The following is a 12,473-nucleotide window of genomic DNA, read 5'->3' as shown; positions in this document are numbered from 1 at the left end:
AGAGGCTAGATCGGAGTTGATTTTTTGAGGTGGGAGGAGTGATTTCATGAAATCATGATGTCACCGGAAAAGGCGGGGCTTTCTCAGTGCCTTGCAGATCTGTGGGCGGGAAGCTGCAGTGCTCGGCTCCTCTGTGCAGAGCGGATGGATCCTGACCCTGAGGTGGAGAAGAGTCAGCGGTTCCTCATTAGTTATAGCTCTGGGGGCTCGCAGGGGGCAACGCTGCATGTTTGGGGGGGGGTAACTCGCACTGGCCAGGGGGTGACGCTGCACGTTTGGGGGGGGCTCGCACTGGCCAGGGGGCAGGGCCGGCTCCAGGTTTTTGTGGGCCCCGGGCGGAAGAGTCCCAGTGGGCCCCATCCACACGCAGACACACATACGTACACATACATATACATATTTAACGACAAACTCACAAAAATACATATAGAACTGACACATCTATACAGTCATATACACTGACATACATAGATACACATCATACATGCATACAGACACACACAGCTCTGCTGGATACATACATACAGACACAGCGCTGCTACATACATACACACATAGCTCTGCCACATACATACACACATAGCTCTGCCACATACATACACACATAGCTCTGCTATATACATGCACACATAGCTCTGCTACATACATGCACACCTAGCTCTGCTATATACATGCACACATAGCTCTGCTATATACATGCACACATAGCTCTGCTATATACATGCACACATAGCTCTGCTATATACATGCACACATAGCTCTGCTATATACATGCACACATAGCTCTGCTATATACATGCACACATAGCTCTGCTATATACATGCACACATAGCTCTGCTATATACATGCACACATAGCTCTGCTATATACATGCACACATAGCTCTGCTATATACATGCACACATAGCTCTGCTATATACATGCACACATAGCTCTGCTATATACATGCACACATAGCTCTGCTATATACATGCACACATAGCTCTGCTATATACATGCACACATAGCTCTGCTATATACATGCACACATAGCTCTGCTATATACATGCACACATAGCTCTGCTATATACATGCACACATAGCTCTGCTACATACATGCACACCTAGCTCTGCTACATACATACACACCTAGCTCTGCTACATACATACACACCTAGCTCTGCTACATACATACACACCTAGCTCTGCTACATACATACACACCTAGCTCTGCTACATACATACACACCTAGCTCTGCTACATACATACACACCTAGCTCTGCTACATACATACACACATAGCTCTGCTACATACATACACACATAGCTCTGCTACATACATACACACATAGCTCTGCTACATACATACACACATAGCTCTGCTACATACATACACACATAGCTCTGCTACATACATACACACATAGCTCTGCTACATACATACACACATAGCTCTGCTATATACATACACACCTAGCTCTGCTATATACATACACACCTAGCTCTGCTATATACATACACACCTAGCTCTGCTATATACATACACACCTAGCTCTGCTATATACATACACACCTAGCTCTGCTATATACATACACACCTAGCTCTGCTATATACATACACACCTAGCTCTGCTATATACATACACACATAGCTCTGCTATATACATACACACATAGCTCTGCTATATACATACACACATAGCTCTGCTATATACATACACACATAGCTCTGCTATATACATACACACATAGCTCTGCTATATACATACACACATAGCTCTGCTATATACATACACACATAGCTCTGCTATATACATACACACATAGCTCTGCTATATACATACACACATAGCTCTGCTATATACATACACACATAGCTCTGCTATATACATACACACCTAGCTCTGCTATATACATACACACCTAGCTCTGCTATATACATGCACACATAGCTCTGCTACATACACACATAGCTCTGCTATATACATACACACATAGCTCTGCTATATACATACACACATAGCTCTGCTATATACATGCACACATAGCTCTGCTACATACACACATAACTCTGCTATATACATACACACCTAGCTCTGCTATATACATACACACCTAGCTCTGCTATATACATACACACCTAGCTCTGCTATATACATACACACCTAGCTCTGCTATATACATACACACCTAGCTCTGCTATATACATACACACCTAGCTCTGCTATATACATACACACATAGCTCTGCTATATACATACACACATAGCTCTGCTATATACATACACACATAGCTCTGCTATATACATACACACATAGCTCTGCTATATACATACACACATAGCTCTGCTATATACATACACACATAGCTCTGCTATATACATGCACACATAGCTCTGCTATATACATGCACACATAGCTCTGCTATATACATGCACACATAGCTCTGCTATATACATGCACACATAGCTCTGCTATATACATACACACATAGCTCTGCTATATACATACACACATAGCTCTGCTATATACATGCACACATAGCTCTGCTATATACATGCACACATAGCTCTGCTATATACATGCACACATAGCTCTGCTATATACATGCACACATAGCTCTGCTATATACATACACACATAGCTCTGCTATATACATACACACATAGCTCTGCTATATACATGCACACATAGCTCTGCTATATACATACACACATAGCTCTGCTATATACATACACACATAGCTCTGCTATATACATACACACATAGCTCTGCTATATACATACACACATAGCTCTGCTATATACATACACACATAGCTCTGCTATATACATGCACACAGCTCTGCTATATACATACACACATAGCTCTGCTACATACATGCACACATAGCTCTGCTATATACATGCACACATAGCTCTGCTATATACATACACACATAGCTCTGCTATATACATACACACATAGCTCTGCTATATACATGCACACATAGCTCTGCTATATACATACACACCTAGCTCTGCTATATACATACACACATAGCTCTGCTATATACATACACACATAGCTCTGCTATATACATACACACATAGCTCTGCTATATACATACACACATAGCTCTGCTATATACATACACACCTAGCTCTGCTATATACATGCACACATAGCTCTGCTATATACATACACACATAGCTCTGCTATATACATACACACATAGCTCTGCTATATACATACACACATAGCTCTGCTATATACATACACACCTAGCTCTGCTATATACATACACACCTAGCTCTGCTATATACATACACACATAGCTCTGCTATATACATACACACATAGCTCTGCTATATACATACACACATAGCTCTGCTATATACATACACACATAGCTCTGCTATATACATACACACATAGCTCTGCTATATACATACACACATAGCTCTGCTATATACATACACACATAGCTCTGCTATATACATACACACATAGCTCTGCTATATACATACACACCTAGCTCTGCTATATACATGCACACATAGCTCTGCTATATACATACACACATAGCTCTGCTATATACATACACACATAGCTCTGCTATATACATGCACACATAGCTCTGCTATATACATACACACATAGCTCTGCTACATACAGACAGCGACAGACACGCGCGGCTCCGGGGGGGGCATAAATCGGGGGGTGGGGAGGGCACATACCGCTCAGGTCACGGTGGAGAGGGGGCCCACACAGCGCCGGAGGGACACGCTGTGCTGGGGGTCGCTGGCTGGCACTGCAACTCTCATCTGTGGGACTGAGCAGGATGCCGGTCTGTAGCTCCGCCCACAGATGAAGTTCAAACCAGGAAGTCTGCGCGCCTTAAAGAGACGGCGCCGCAGATTCCTGCCAAGGACTGCGGTCCCCGAAACTCGGCCCGGGGACCGCAGAACTAAGGAGAGTGGGCCCCGGCCAAGGTGCACCAGAGCTGACGAGGCCGAGTGGGCCCCCCCGGCTCTCCAGGGCCCCGGCATTTGCCCGGGTATGCCGGGTGCTGACGCCGGCCCTGCCAGGGGGTGATGCTGCATGTTTGGGGGGCTCGCACTGGCCAGGGGGGGGGAGGCTGCACGTTTGGGGGGATGGCACTGGCCGGGGGGCCACGCTGCATGTTTGGGGGGATGGCACTGGCCGGGTTGGTGACGCTGCACGTTTGGGGGGGGGCTCGCACTAGCCGGGGGGCGACGCTGCACGTTTGGGGGGGGTCTCGCACTGGCCGGGGGGTGACGCTGCATGTTTGGGGGGCTCGCACTGGTCAGGGGGTGACGCTGCATGTTTGGGGGGGGCTCGCACTGGCCAGGGGGTGAGGCTGCATGTTTGGGGGGGGCTCGCACTGGCCAGGGGGGTGACGCTGCATGTTTGGGGGGGGGCTCGCACTGGCCAGGGGGTGAGGCTGCATGTTTGGGGGGGGCTCGCACTGGCCAGGGGGTGAGGCTGCATGTTTGGGGGGGGCTCGCACTGGCCAGGGGGTGAGGCTGCATGTTTGGGGGGGCTCGCACTGGCCAGGGGGGGAGACGTGCAGCCTCTCTCCCTGCGAGCCCCCCCCCGACGTGCAGCCTCTCTCCCTGCGAGCCCCCCCCCCGACGTGCAGCCTCTCTCCCTGCGAGCCCCCCCCCGACGTGCAGCCTCTCTCCCTGCGAGCCCCCCCGACGTGCAGCCTCTCTCCCTGCGAGCCCCCCCGACGGGCAGCCTCTCTCCCTGCGAGCCCCCCCGACGGGCAGCCTCTCTCCCTGCGAGCCCCCCCGACGGGCAGCCTCTCTCCCTGCGAGCCCCCCCCGACGGGCAGCCTCTCTCCCTGCGAGCCCCCCCGACGGGCAGCCTCTCTCCCTGCGAGCCCCCCCGACGGGGGGGTGACGCTGCACGTTGTGAGGGGGGGCCGGCACTGGGCAGGGGGTGACGCTGCACGTTGTGAGGGGGGGCCGGCACTGGGCAGGGGGGTGACGCTGCACGTTGTGAGGGGGGGCCGGCACTGGGCAGGGGGGTGACGCTGCACGTTGTGAGGGGGGGCCGGCACTGGGCAGGGGGGTGACGCTGCACGTTGTGAGGGGGGGGCCGGCACTGGGCAGGGGGTGACGCTGCACGTTGTGAGGGGGGGCCGGCACTGGGCAGGGGGTGACGCTGCACGTTGTGAGGGGGGGGCCGGCACTGGGCAGGGGGTGACGCTGCTCGTTGTGAGGGGGGGCCGGCACTGGGCAGGGGGTGACGCTGCACGTTGTGAGGGGGGGCCGGCACTGGGCAGGGGGGTGACGCTGCACGTTGTGAGGGGGGGCCGGCACTGGGCAGGGGGGTGACGCTGCACGTTGTGAGGGGGGGCCGGCACTGGGCAGGGGGTGACGCTGCACGTTGTGACGGGGGGGCCGGCACTGGGCAGGGGGTGACGCTGCGCGTTGTGACGGGGGGCCGGCACTGGGCAGGGGGGTGACGCTGCGCGTTGTGAGGGGGGGCCGGCACTGGGCAGGGGGTGACGCTGCGCGTTGTGAGGGGGGGCCGGCACTGGGCAGGGGGTGACGCTGCACGTTGTGAGGGGGGGGCCGGCACTGGGCAGGGGGTGACGCTGCACGTTGTGACGGGGGGGCCGGCACTGGGCAGGGGGGTGACGCTGCACGTTGTGAGGGGGGGCCGGCACTGGGCAGGGGGTGACGCTGCACATTTGGTGGGGGCTCGCACTGGGCAGGGGGCGAAGGGGGGCCCTGTGTGTGTGTGCTGGGGGGGGCCTGTGTGTGTGGGCCGTGTGTGTGTGTGGGCCGTGTGTGTGTGTGGGCCGTGTGTGTGTGTGGGCCGTGTGTGTGTGTGCGCGCCGTGTGTGTGCGCCGTGTGTGTGTGCGTGTGTGTGGGCCGTGTGTGTGTGTGTGTGTGGGCCGTGTGTGTGTGTGTGGGCCGTGTGTGTGTGTGTGTGGGCCGTGTGTGTGTGTGTGGGGTGTGTGTGTGTGGGGTGTGTGTGTGTGTGTGGGCCGTGTGTGTGTGTGTGTGTGTGGGCCGTGTGTGTGGGCCGTGTGTGTGTGTGTGGGCCGTGTGTGTGTGTGTGGGCCGTGTGTGTGTGTGTGGGGTGTGTGTGGGGTGTGTGTGTGTGTGGGCCGTGTGTGTGTGTGGGCCGTGTGTGTGTGTGTGTGGCCGTGTGTGTGTGTGGGCCGTGTGTGTGTGTGTGGGCCGTGTGTGTGTGTGTGGGCCGTGTGTGTGTGTGTGGGCCGTGTGTGTGTGTGTGTGGGCCGTGTGTGTGTGGGCCGTGTGTGTGTGGGTGGGCCGTGTGTGTGGGCCGTGTGTGTGGGCCGTGTGTGTGTGTGTGGGCCGTGTGTGTGTGTGTGGGCCGTGTGTGTGTGTGTGGGCCGTGTGTGTGTGTGTGGGCCGTGTGTGTGTGTGTGGGCCGTGTGTGTGTGTGTGGGCCGTGTGTGTGTGTGTGGGGTGTGTGTGTGTGTGTGTGGGCCGTGTGTGTGTGTGTGTGGGCCGTGTGTGTGGGCCGTGTGTGTGTGTGTGGGCCGTGTGTGTGTGTGTGGGCCGTGTGTGTGTGTGTGGGCCGTGTGTGTGTGTGTGTGGGCCGTGTGTGTGTGTGTGTGGGCCGTGTGTGTGTGTGTGTGGGCCGTGTGTGTGTGTGTGGGCCGTGTGTGTGTGTGTGTGGGCCGTGTGTGTGTGTGTGTGGGCCGTGTGTGTGTGTGTGTGGGCCGTGTGTGTGTGTGGGCCGTGTGTGTGTGTGTGTGGGCCGTGTGTGTGTGTGTGGGCCGTGTGTGTGTGTGTGGGCCGTGTGTGTGTGTGTGGGCCGTGTGTGTGTGTGTGTGGGCCGTGTGTGTGTGTGTGTGGGCCGTGTGTGTGTGTGTGGGCCGTGTGTGTGTGTGTGTGGGGCCGTGTGTGTGGGCCGTGTGTGTGTGTGTGTGGGCCGTGTGTGTGTGTGTGTGTGTGTGGGCCGTGTGTGTGTGGGCCGTGTGTGTGTGTGTGTGTGTGTGGGCCGTGTGTGTGTGTGTGTGGGCCGTGTGTGTGTGTGTGTGGGCCGTGTTGTGTGTGTGTGTGTGGGCCGTGTGTGTGTGTGTGTGTGTGGGCCGTGTGTGTGTGTGTGGGCCGTGTGTGTGTGTGTGGGCCGTGTGTGTGTGTGGGCCGTGTGTGTGTGTGTGTGGGCCGTGTGTGTGTGTGTGGGCCGTGTGTGTGTGTGTGTGGGCCGTGTGTGTGTGTGGGCCGTGTGTGTGTGTGTGGGCCGTGTGTGTGTGTGTGGGCCGTGTGTGTGTGTGGGCCGTGTGTGTGTGTGTGTGGGCCGTGTGTGTGTGTGTGTGGGCCGTGTGTGTGTGTGTGTGGGCCGTGTGTGTGTGTGTGTGTGTGGGGCCGTGTGTGTGTGTGTGTGGGCCGTGTGTGTGTGTGTGTGGGCCGTGTGTGTGTGTGTGGGCCGTGTGTGTGTGTGTGGGCCGTGTGTGTGTGTGTGTGGGCCGTGTGTGTGTGTGTGTGGGCCGTGTGTGTGTGTGTGTGGGCCGTGTGTGGTGTGTGTGTGTGGGGCCGTGTGTGTGTGTGTGTGTGGGCCGTGTGTGTGTGTGTGTGTGCCTGTGTGTGTGGGCCGTGTGTGTGTGTGTGTGGGGCCGTGTGTGTGTGGGCCGTGTGTGTGTGTGGGGCCGTGTGTGTGTGTGTGTGGGCCGTGTGTGTGTGTGGGCCGTGTGTGTGTGTGTGGGCCGTGTGTGTGTGGGCCGTGTGTGTGTGGGCCGTGTGTGTGTGGGCCGTGTGTGTGTGTGGGCCGTGTGTGTGTGGGCCGTGTGTGTGTGTGTGTGTGGGCCGTGTGTGTGTGTGTGTGGGCCGTGTGTGTGTGTGTGTGGGCCGTGTGTGTGTGTGTGTGGGCCGTGTGTGTGTGTGTGTGGGCCGTGTGTGTGTGTGTGTGGGCCGTGTGTGTGTGTGTGTGTGGGCCGTGTGTGTGTGTGTGTGGGCCGTGTGTGTGTGTGTGGGCCGTGTGTGTGTGTGTGTGGGCCGTGTGTGTGTGGGGCCGTGTGTGTGTGTGTGGGCCGTGTGTGTGTGGGCCGTGTGTGTGTGGGCCGTGTGTGTGTGTGTGTGTGGGCCGTGTGTGTGTGTGGGCCGTGTGTGTGTGTGGGCCGTGTGTGTGGGCCGTGTGTGTGTGTGTGTGTGTGTGTGGGCCGTGTGTGTGTGTGTGTGTGTGGGCCGTGTGTGTGTGTGTGGGCCGTGTGTGTGTGTGTGGGCCGTGTGTGTGTGTGGGCCGTGTGTGTGTGTGGGCCGTGTGTGTGTGTGTGGGCCGTGTGTGTGTGTGGGCCGTGTGTGTGTGTGGGCCGTGTGTGTGTGTGTGGGCCGTGTGTGTGTGTGTGGGCCGTGTGTGTGTGTGTGGGCCGTGTGTGTGTGTGTGGGCCGTGTGTGTGTGTGGGCCGTGTGTGTGTGTGGGCGCCGTGTGTGTGTGGGGGCCGTGTGTGTGTGTGTGTGTGTGTGGGGGCCGTGTGTGTGTGGGGGCCGTGTGTGTGTGTGTGGGCCGTGTGTGTGTGTGGGCCGTGTGTGTGTGTGGGCCGTGTGTGTGTGTGTGTGGGCCGTGTGTGTGTGTGTGTGGGCCGTGTGTGTGGGCCGTGTGTGTGTGTGTGTGGGCCGTGTGTGTGTGTGTGGGCCGTGTGTGTGTGTGTGTGGGCCGTGTGTGTGTGTGTGGGCCGTGTGTGTGTGTGTGGGCCGTGTGTGTGGGCCGTGTGTGTGTGGGGCCGTGTGTGTGTGTGTGTGGGCCGTGTGTGTGTGTGTGTGGGCCGTGTGTGTGGGCCGTGTGTGTGGGCCGTGTGTGTGTGTGTGTGGGCCGTGTGTGTGTGTGTGTGGGCCGTGTGTGTGTGTGGGCCGTGTGTGTGTGTGTGTGTGTGTGTGGGCCGTGTGTGTGTGTGTGGGCGTGTGGGCCGTGTGTGTGTGTGTGGGCCGTGTGTGTGTGTGTGGGCCGTGTGTGTGTGTGTGTGTGTGGGCCGTGTGTGTGTGGGCCGTGTGTGTGTGTGTGTGGGCCGTGTGTGTGTGTGTGTGGGCCGTGTGTGTGTGTGTGTGGGCCGTGTGTGTGTGTGGGCCGTGTGTGTGTGTGTGGGCCGTGTGTGTGTGGGCCGTGTGTGTGTGTGGGCCGTGTGTGTGTGTGTGTGGGCCGTGTGTGTGTGTGTGGGGGCCGTGTGTGTGTGTGTGTGTGTGTGTGTGGGGGCCGTGTGTGTGTGTGTGTGTGTGTGTGTGTGGGGGCCCGTGTGTGTGTGTGTGTGTGTGTGTGGGGGGGCCGTGTGTGTGTGTGTGTGGGGGCCGTGTGTGTGTGTGTGTGTGGGGGCCGTGTGTGTGTGGGGGGCCGTGTGTGTGTGTGTGTGGGGGCCGTGTGTGTGGGGGCCGTGTGTGTGTGGGGGCCGTGTGTGTGGGGGCCGTGTGTGTGTGTGTGGGGGCCGTGTGTGTGGGGGCCGTGTGTGTGTGTGTGTGTGTGGGGGCCGTGTGTGTGGGGGCCGTGTGTGTGTGTGTGGGGGCCGTGTGTGTGTGTGGGGGGGCCGTGTGTGTGGGGGCCGTGTGTGTGTGTGGGGGCCGTGTGTGTGTGTGTGTGTGGGCCGTGTGTGTGTGTGTGTGTGTGGGCCGTGTGTGTGTGTGTGTGTGGGGGCCGTGTGTGTGTGTGGGGGCCGTGTGTGTGTGTGGGGGCCGTGTGTGTGTGTGGGCCGTGTGTGGGGGCCGTGTGTGTGTGTGGGGGCCGTGTGTGTGTGTGTGTGTGTGTGTGTGGGGGCCGTGTGTGTGTGTGTGTGGGGGCCGTGTGTGTGTGTGTGTGTGTGTGTGGGGGCCGTGTGTGTGTGTGTGTGTGTGTGTGTGGGGGCCGTGTGTGTGTGTGTGTGGGGGCCGTGTGTGTGTGTGTGTGGGGGGCCGTGTGTGTGTGTGTGTGTGTGTGTGTGTGGGGGCCGTGTGTGTGTGTGTGTGTGTGTGTGTGTGTGTGTGTGGGGGCCGTGTGTGTGTGGGGGCCGTGTGTGTGTGGGGGCCGTGTGTGTGTGTGTGTGGGGGCCGTGTGTGTGTGGGGGCCTGTGTGTGTGTGTGTGTGTGTGTGGGGGGGGCCGTGTGTGTGTGTGTGCGTGTGTGTGTGGGGGGCCGTGTGTGTGTGTGTGGGGGGGCCGTGTGTGTTGGGTGGGGCTCGCAGGGAGAGAGGCTGCACGTTGGGAGGGGGGGAGCTTGCAGGGGGAGAGAGGCTGCACGTTGGGGGGGGGGGGATGCAGGAGGAGAGAGGCTGCACGTTGGGGGGGGGATGCAGGAGGAGAGAGGCTGCACGTTGGGGGGGGGGATGCAGGAGGAGAGAGGCTGCACGTTGGGGGGGGGGGGAGCTTGCAGGGGGAAAGAGGCTGCACGTTGGGGGGGGAGCTTGCAGGGGGAAAGAGGCTGCACGTTGGGGGGGAGCTTGCAGGGGGAAAGAGGCTGCACGTTGGGGGGGGGGGGGGCTTGCAGGGGGAAAGAGGCTGCACGTTGGGGGGGGAGCTTGCAGGGGGAGAGAGGCTGCACGTTGGGGGGGGGGGGGGATGCAGGAGGAGAGAGGCTGCACGTTGGGGGGGGGGGATGCAGGAGGAGAGAGGCTGCACGTTGGGGGGGGGGATGCAGGAGGAGAGAGGCTGCACGTTGGGGGGGAGCTTGCAGGGGGAGAGAGGCTGCACGTTGGAAGGGGAGCTTGCAGGGGGAGAGAGGCTGCATGTTGGGGGGGGGGGGGAGATTGCAGGGGGGAGAGAGGCTGCACGTTGGGGGGGGAGATTGCAGGGGGAGAGGCTGCACGTTGGGGGGGGGGAGATTGCAGGGGGAGAGGGGCTGCACGTTGGGGGGGGAGATTGCAGGGGGAGAGGGGCTGCACGTTGGGGGGGGGAGATTGCAGGGGGAGAGGGGCTGCACGTTGGGGGGGGGGAGATTGCAGGGGGAGAGGGGCTGCACGTTGGGGGGGGAGATTGCAGGGGGAGAGGGGCTGCACGTGTGGGGGGGGGAGATTGCAGGGGGAGAGGGGCTGCACGTTGGGGGGGGGGAGATTGCAGGGGGAGAGGGGCTGCACGTTGGGGGGGGGGAGATTGCAGGGGGAGAGGGGCTGCACGTTGGGGGGGGGGAGATTGCAGGGGGAGAGGGGCTGCACGTTGGGGGGGGGGGGAGCTTGCAGGGGGAGAGAGGGGGGGGGAGGCTGCACGTTGGGGGTGGAGCTTGCAGGGGGAAAGAGGCTGCACGTGGGGGCCGAGCTTGCAGGGGGAGAGAGGCTGCACGTGGGGGGCTCGTGCTGGGCAGGGGGCCGTGTTGCACTTTGTGGGAGGTGTGCTATTAATCTTCTCCCTTTGTTTTTCTAACACAGTTTGTGACTACTGGCATCTGGGTGTAATTGCCCCCCGTCGTCCCACCTTAGAGACTGAGAGAACAGTGTGGTCTAATGCACATCACACCTCCTGTGTCCTCCAATGTATTCAACAAGAGGATTTTTATGGTAAATGGAGAAATACAATTTTTACACCTAAAACGCACGGGACTCGGATACAAAAGATTTTTTTTCTTTCATTGTTGCCAATGTCCAACATGGCTTTATTCTACGTATTAATTTGTAAAGTTGATTGTTAGTGTATATTTGTATCCCCGACCTACTGTCTCCCCCTCTCTAATTACCCTGTAGACTGTGAGCCCCTGAGGACAGGGTCCGCTCCCCTCTGTACCCGTCTGTCAGTGTTATGTATTTGTACTTCTGTCTCCTCCCCTTTACCCTGTAGACTGTAAGCCCCCGAGGGCAGGGGTCCGCTCCCCTTTGTACCCGTCTGTGAGGATTGGTTTATTCACTGTAATTTATATCTGTATTTTGTGTGTTACCCGTTCCCATGTACAGCAGGGAATAAATGTTCTCTATAAAAATAAAACTGTATAAATATATTTCTCCTTTTTTTTTTTTTTTTTAAATTGATATACTTATTTTAATAAAACTGTTCTAGAAGTTTGGGCTGAATGTTCATTTCTATAATGATAAAGCTCGGAGTGACATTAGTGAGCAGTCACTGCCGGTCGGGCTGCGGTCACAGTGTTGTAGGTAGTTTCCAAAACATCTCAGTCCTCACACGTAGACCCACAGTAAACTGATCAGATCTCGCTGACAATTTATTTTCTGTCTTTAGCAGCCCCCTGATCCTCTCTCACGCCCCCCATTTATTAGACCCCAGTCATGTTTCACAGTGTTTCCCTCCTTTGGTGGCAACATAACTCCATGAGGCTCACACCGCCTGATTCCGGTCATATGGGGCGAAACGTTTTTTTTTTTTGTTTTTTTTTTTTTAATTTAAAGGGACGTAAGTTGCTTTTTGCTGAGCGTCTGAAGCTGATGCCACCGCTGTTCCATAGGACAGGCTCTGGCAGAGGTCACACTACATATTTTACAGAGGGGTAACAATACTCCTTAGAAATTTTGAGAAGTATTTTTAGCCGCTGAGGAGAACATCATAATTTGCAGCAACTCAAAATGATAGTACATATAGTAGATGGGTATCTATAAGGCCCCTT

General features: G+C 57.1%; 1 long non-coding RNA gene across 1 annotated transcript; it reads left to right on the top strand.

The window, feature by feature from the left end:
- Positions 1-2: 2 nt before the first annotated feature.
- LOC142257810 (uncharacterized) lies at positions 3-11,913 on the top strand. Its single transcript, XR_012727656.1, has 2 exons — positions 3-162; positions 11,290-11,913. It is a non-coding gene; the product is annotated as an uncharacterized LOC142257810 (long non-coding RNA).
- The last annotated feature ends 560 nt before the right edge of the window (positions 11,914-12,473 follow it).

Source organism: Anomaloglossus baeobatrachus, chromosome 12 (assembly GCF_048569485.1).
Source record: "Anomaloglossus baeobatrachus isolate aAnoBae1 chromosome 12, aAnoBae1.hap1, whole genome shotgun sequence".
In the NCBI taxonomy this organism is placed as follows: domain Eukaryota; kingdom Metazoa; phylum Chordata; class Amphibia; order Anura; family Aromobatidae; genus Anomaloglossus; species Anomaloglossus baeobatrachus.
This window is presented reverse-complemented; position numbering and strand designations above follow the sequence as displayed.